Below are 7,617 nucleotides of genomic sequence, written 5' to 3' on the forward strand. Positions count from 1 at the left end.
GCGCCCTGGTGTGTGGGCAAGGCCGGGGGTCCCCGCCCGTCCTGACGAATGTGCTGACGATCCGAGGCAGCAGCGCCCACCTCGCCCCCACACCCCACTAACCTCCACACCCCCATTCCACGCAATAAACGACAGCACTTTAGCTTGAACTCCTTTCAGTCTCAACTCTGGCTCCTGTGTTAGTCACAGTGGACTACAGAGTTTACAATTTTTAAATCAATGTGCTCTTTCTCATCTTTCACAGCAGTATTTTTGCCTGCTCTTTGCCTGGCTTAAATTTTCTCAAGCTTTATGACACAACTATAATGTCAATCTGACATTATAGGATGAATTCTTTGACTTTTCTCTCAACCTAATGAGATGCCTCCTCTGTGCAATTTTAACATCTTAGGCATATGTCTATTTCAAAGCTTGTAATTACATCATGTTGTAAGTTTTCACATAAATGTCTCCTTGCTGGCTGTTGTCTCCTTCAACGAAGGCTATACTTAGTTGTCTTCGTAGTTTCAGTGCTTACAGTCTTACAATATGTATGCTAAAACATTATTGAATAATTCAATGAGTCATGACATAGTCATGAAATATTGCATATATTTTAAGAATATCAGCACAGGAGGATATAATAACAATATCTCAGTCACAATTGATTTCAGAAATACTGTATCATACCAAAATTAATCACAGGAACTTTACTTTAGACCAGGCTCCAATTTTGCTTTTCTTTGTGGAGGCAGAAAATGACTTCTGACGAAAACTGAAAAGGATAATTAAATAACTCTGAAGAGTAATCTTCACTGATTAGACTAGCCCTGACATCTTTCATCTTTGTACATTAATTTTCCTAAAACTTAGTCATCTTACACCTCTTCTCTGGAATATCTTTGAATTTTCTTCCTCTAGACCAATGCTTTATAAATGTCTTGTTAAAACAAAGGAGAAAAAAACCATATTTTTTAAGGTTTAAAATATTATCCAATAACATAAATCATTTTTTCATTGACAGAGATCACATTTTATCATTCTCTAAATGGCTAACTATGATTTTTTTCCTCATCAACTCAATTTATAATTAAGTTTATCGAAATGTGTCTTTCTAGCCTTACTAAAGTATTGAACTTCTCATTTGCCAGCTAACCTTTTACTAAGAAAAATATATATAATTATCTATTAATTTAATATGAATCTCTTAGGAAAATAAGAATTTTTACCAGTGATCACCAATGCTTTAAAAGTTAAGACGGTAAAAGGTAAAGTATGTTTGGAGATAAAGTCTTTAAAATGCAGATTATTCAGGGATCATATATTAATATTATATGGGCATCCTCCGCCAGATTCATGAATAAAGTTCCAATCTTTAATATACTAAAATTAATTAAGCAATTAATTGGCATCCTCATGGTCAGAGCGAAACCTGTCCCTAGGTTTCACAGCATATGTATTTTAGAGTTCACTGTGACCCATCAATGAAAGTAAACATCTCATTTTTTTTCTGTTAATTAGTTCCATAACAAACTCATGGTAGATTAGCTTGTTCATTTCTTCTGTCAAGTTCAAAATGTCAATTCAAAGAAGTATGATAACTGGCAAGTGAGAACAAGATTTCAGATGTAAATGATAACTGAGATTATTAGAAATTACGTTAGGTAGATAATTTTGTCAAGGTGTAAACACATATCTAATATCGTATGATTTTGTGCTGACCTTAAACATTTATTATCAAGAGGTATTTTTTTTCTGTTTTCTTTATATAGTTTTCCAATATTATAGCTTTTGAACAATTATTATGTGCATATGATCAGCAGTAGTTTTGAAATTGAGTTCACTACAGTTATAACAGAAGTCTTGGACAATAACAAGGAAAGGAGGATATGACACTGATAGTGGAGAAATTCGATGAAATTTTGAAGACCTCCTCTACCCTGTTGAATGCCGAACCTCTGGGTTTGGCAAACAGTTTTATGCATGGTGCACATGACAACATCTAACAGTTCCTCAGTGCTCTTCCTGTGCCCAGTTATGGTCGAAATGCTTTCACATGTCAATTCATTACTATAAGCATATTCATTTTAAAAATAAGAGTTGAAGTAACTATTTTTTCAGAGAAGTGAATTAATTCACACAGGGTTAGACAAGAAGCTAGAGGGTCCATCTCTAGAAATCGTTTTTATACCTTAAGCCACACTCTCCCTCCAATCTACAGATGATATAAGTTAAGTTAATAAAAAGAAAATAATGTCCTCAGAATCTTGATAATTCCATTCAATAATATACTTTTAAATGCAAATTTTTGAGTAGCAAATGAAAGAAAATCAAGTTATAACTCTGATGAAGCCACAGTAATGAATTATGCTTAACCTTCCTCTCCAAAGGAAAAATTGCTGCTTTGAACTTTGTCAGTAAATTATAACATATATTCTAAACATTTCTTAAATATTTCATTACAATTAAATGTCATTCGAGAGGGTATATTTTATAGATTAGTATTATTAAAATAAGTTCCAAATGGAGAAAAATTCACATTGTTTTCAATTTCCTTTTAACTCATAACCTTTTTTAAAAAATGTTTTAAACATCTTTATTGGAGTATAATTGTGTTACAATGGTGTGTTAGTTTCTGCTTTATAACAAAGTGAATCAGCTATACATATACTTATATCCCCATATCTCTTCCCTCTTGTATTTCCCTCCCACCCTTCCTATCCCACCCCTCTAGATGGTCACAAAGCACCGAGCTGATCTCCCTGTGCTATGGAGCTACTTCCCACTACCTAACTATTTTACATTTGGTAGTGTATGCCAAATGCATGCCAATTTGGTAGAGTCCATGCCAATCTCTCACTTTGTCCCAGCTTACCCTTCCCCCTCCCTGTGTCCTCAAGTCCATTCTCTACATCTACATCTTTATTCCTGTCCTGCCCCTAGGTTCTTCGTAAACTTTTTTTTTTAATAGATTTCATATATAGGTGTTAGCATACGATATTTGCTTTTCTCTTTCTGAGCTACTTCACTCTATATGACAGACTCTAAGTCCATCCAACTCACTAAAAATAACTCAATTTCATTTTTTTATGGCTGAGTAATATTCCATTGTATATATGTGCCACATCTTCTTGATGCATTCATTTGTCAATGGACACTTAGGTTGCTTCCATGTCATGGCTATTGTAAATAGAGCTGCAATGAACATTGTGGTACAATGATTCTTTTTGAATTATGGATTTCTCAGGGTATATGCCCAGTAGGGGGTTCCTGGGTTGTATGGTAGTTCTATTTTTAATTTTTAAGGAACCTCCATAGTGTTCCCCATAGTAGCTGTATCAATTTACATTCCCACCAACAGAGCAAGAGGGTTCCCTTTTCTCCACACTCTCTCCAGCATTTATTGTTTGTAGATTTTTTGATGAGGGCCATTCTGACTGGTGTGAGGTGATATCTCATTGTAGTTTTGATTTGCATTTCTCTAATGATTAGTGATGTTGAGCATATTTTCATGTGTTCGTTGGCAATCTGTATATCTTCTTTGAAGAAATTTATATTTAGGTCTTCTGCCCATTTTTGGATTGGGTTGTTTGTTTTTATGATATTGAGCTTTGTGGGCTGCTTGTATATTTGGAAATTAATCCTTTGTCAGTTGCTTCATTTGCAAATATTTTCTCCCATTCTGAGGGTTGTCTTTTGGTCTTGTTTATGGTTTCCTTTGCTGTGCAAAAGCTTTGAAGTTTCATTAGGTCCCATTTGTTTATTTTTGTTTTTATTTCCATTTCTCTAGGAGGTGGCTCAAAAAGGATCTTGCTGTGATTTATATCATAGAGTGTTCTGTCTATGTTTTCCTCTAAGAGTTTGATGGTGTCTGGCCTTACATTTAGATCTTTAATCCATTTTGAGTTTATTTTTTGTATGTTGTTAGGGAGTGTTCTAATTTCATTCTTTTACATGCATCTGTCCAGTTTTCCCAGCACCACTTATTGAAGAGGCTGTCCTTTCTCCACTGTACATTCCTGCTTCCTTTATCAAAGATAAGGTGATCATAAGTGCATGTGTTTATCTCTGGGCTACCTATCCTGTTCCCTTGATCTATATTTCTGTTTTTGTGCCAGTACCATACTGCCTTGGTTACTGTAGCTTTGTAGTATAATCTGATGTCAGGGAACCTGATTCCTCCAGCTCCGTTTTAATTTCTCAATATTGCTTTGGCTGTTTGGGGTGTTTTGTGTTTCCATACAAATTGTGAAATTTTTTGTTCTAGTTTTGTGAAAAATGCCAGTGGTAGTTTGATGGGGATTGCATTGAATCTGTAGATTGCTTTGGGTAGTAGAGTCATTTTCACAATGTTGATTCTTCCAATCCAGGAACATGGTATATCTCTCCATCTATTTGTATCATCTTCAATTTCTTTCATCAGTGTTTTCTAATTTTCTGCATAAAGGTCTTTTGTCTCCTTAGGTAGTTTTATTCCTAGGTATTTTATTCTTTTTCTTGCAATGGTAAATGGGAGTGTTTTCTTAATTTCACTTTCAGATTTTTCATCATTAGTGTACAGGAATGCCAGAGATTTCTGTGCATTAATTTTGTATCCTGATACTTTACTAAATTCATTGATCAGCTCTAGTAGTTTTGTGGTAGCATCTTTAAGATTCTCTACATATAGTATCATGTCATCTGCAAACAGTGACAGTTTTACTTCTTCTTTCCGATTTGAATAAATTTATTTCCTTTTCTTCTCTGATTGCTGTGACTAAAACTTCCAAAACTATGTTGAATAGTAGTGGTGAGAGTGGGCAACCTTGTCTTGTTCCTGATCTTAGTGGAAATGGTTTCAGTTTTTCACCATTGAGGACAATGTTGGCTGTGGGTTTGTCTTATATGGCCTTTATTACGTTGAGGAAAATTCCCTCTTTGCCTACTTTCTGCAGGGTTTTTATCATAAATGGGAGTTGAATTTTGTTGAAAGCTTTCTCTGCATCTATGGAGATGATCATATGGTTTTTCTCTTTCAATTTGTTAATATGCTGTATCACGTTGATTGATTTCTGTATACTGAAGAATCCTTGCATTCCTGGAATAAACCCCACTTGATCATGGTGTATGATCCTTTTAATGTGCTGTTGGATTCTGTTTGCTAGTATTTTGTTGAGGATTTTTGCATCTAAGTCCATCAGTGATATTGGCCTGCAGTTTTCTTTCTTTGTGACATCCTTGTCTGGTTTTGGTATCAAGGTGATGGTGGCCTTGTAGAATGAGTTTGGGAGTGTTCCTCCCTCTGTTATATTTTGGAAGAGTTTGAGAAGTATAGGTGTTAGCTCTTCTCTAAATCTTTGATAGAATTCGCCTGTGAAGCCATCTGGTCCTGGGCTTTTGTTTGTTGGAAGATTTTTTTTTTTTTTTTTTGTGGTACGCGGGCCTCTCACTGCTCTGGCCTCTCCCGTTGCGGAGCACAGGCTCTGGACGCGCAGGCTCATCGGCCATGGCTCATGGACCTAGCTACTCCGTGGCATGTGGGATCCATCTGGACCAGGGCACAAGCCCACGTCCCCTGCATTGACAGGCGGACTCTTGACCACTACGCCACCGAGGAAGCCTGGTTGGAAGATTTTTAATCAGAGTTTCAATTTCAGTGCTTGTGATTGATCTGTTCATATTTTCTATTTCTTCCTGATTCAGTCTTGGCAGGTTGTGCATTTCTAAGAATTTTTCCATTTCTTCCAGGTTGTCCATTTTGTTGGCATAGAGTTGCTTGTAGTAATCTCTCATGATCTTTTGTATATCTGCAGTGTCAGTTGTTACTTCTCCTTTTTCATTTCTAATTCTATTGATTTCTGTCTTCTCCCTATTTTTCTTGATGAGTCTGGCTAATTGTTTATCAGTTTTGTTTATCTTCTCAAAGAACAAGTTTTTAGTTTTATTGATCTTTGCTAACATTTCCTTCATTTCTTTTTCATTTATTTCTGATCTGATCTTTATGATTTCTTTCCTTCTGCTAACTTTGGGGGTTTTTTGTTCTTCTTTTTCTAATTGCTTTAGGTGCAAGGTTAGGTTGTTTATTCGAGATGTTTCCTGTTTCTTAATGAAGGATTGTATTGCTATAATCTTCCCTCTTAGAACTGCTTTTGCTTCATCCCACAGGTTTTGGGTTGTTTTTTCTCCATTGTCATTTGTTTCTAGGCATTTTTTGATTTCCTCTTCGATTTCTTCAGTGATCACTTCATTATGAAATAGTGTATTGTTTAGCCTCCATGTGTTTGTATTTTTTACAGATCTTTGCCTGTAATTGATATCTAGTCTCATAGCGTTGTGGTCAGAAAAGATACTTGATACAATTTCAGTTTTCTTATATATACCAAGGCTTGATTTGTGACCCAAGATATGATCTATCCTGGAGAATGTTCCATGAGCACTTGAGAAAAATGTGTATTCTGTTGTTTTTGGATGAAATGTCCTATAAATATCAATTAAGTCCATCTTGTTTAATGTATCATTTGAAGCTTGTGTTTCCTTATTTATTTTCATTTTGCATGATCTGTCCATTGGTGAAAGTGGGGTGTTAAAGTTCCCTACTATGAATGTGTTACTGTCAATTTCCCCTTTTATGGCTGTTATTATTTGCCTTATGTATTGAGGTGCTTCTATGTTGGGTGCATAGATATTTACAATTGTTATATCTCCTTGGTTCGATCCCTTGATCATTATGTATTGTCCTTCTTTGTCCCTTGTCGTAGTCTTTATTTTAAAGTCTATTTTGTCTGATATGAGAATTTCTACTCCAGCTTTCTTTTGGTTTCCATTTGCATGGAATATCTTTTTCCATCCCCTCACTTTCAGTTTCTATGTGTTCCTAGGTCTGAAGTGGGTCTCTTGTAGACAGCATATATATGGGTCTTGTTTTTGTTTCCATTCAGCCAGTCTGTGTCTTTTGGTGGGAGCATTTAATCCATTTACATTTAAGAGGTTATTATCGATATGTATGTTCCTATTCCCATTTTCTTAATTGTTTTGGATTTGTTATTGTAGGTTTTTTTTTTTTTTTTTTTTTTGATGCTTAAGGAGCAGGGTTGTCTCTCAGATTCTCAGGTGTCTCCTCCTAAAGTAGCTTGATTTTTGAGACATTTATTCTGGAGCCATGGCAGCTATCTGATTCTTCTTTTGAACCAAAAGACTTTTCTCTCTGAATGAGAACTCTGATGTTCTAACTCTAAAATATTCTGCTTTACCTCAAGTGAGACAGTTTTTTTTTTTTTTTTTATTAGTTTCTGCTTTATAACAAAGTGAATCCGTCATACATATACATCTGTTCCCACATCCCTTCCCTCTGTAGGTCTTTTTCTTCTCATGTGTTTCTTGCCTAGAGAAGTTCCTTTAGCATTTGTTGTAAAGCTGGTTTGGTGGTGCTGAACTCTCTCAGCTTTTGCTTGTCTGTAAAGATTTTAATTTCTCCATCAAATCTGAATGAGATCCTTGCTGGGTAGAGTAATCTTGGTTGCAGGTTTTTCTCCTTCATCACTTTAAATATGTTGTGCCAGTCCCTCTGGCTTGCAGAGTTTCTGCTGAAAGATCAGCTGTTAACCTGATGGGGATTCCCTTGTGTGTTATTTGTTGTTTTTCCCTTGCTGCTTTTAATAT

The sequence above is a fragment of the Hyperoodon ampullatus genome, assembly GCF_949752795.1.
Source record: "Hyperoodon ampullatus genome assembly, chromosome: 5".
Lineage (NCBI taxonomy): Eukaryota > Metazoa > Chordata > Mammalia > Artiodactyla > Ziphiidae > Hyperoodon > Hyperoodon ampullatus.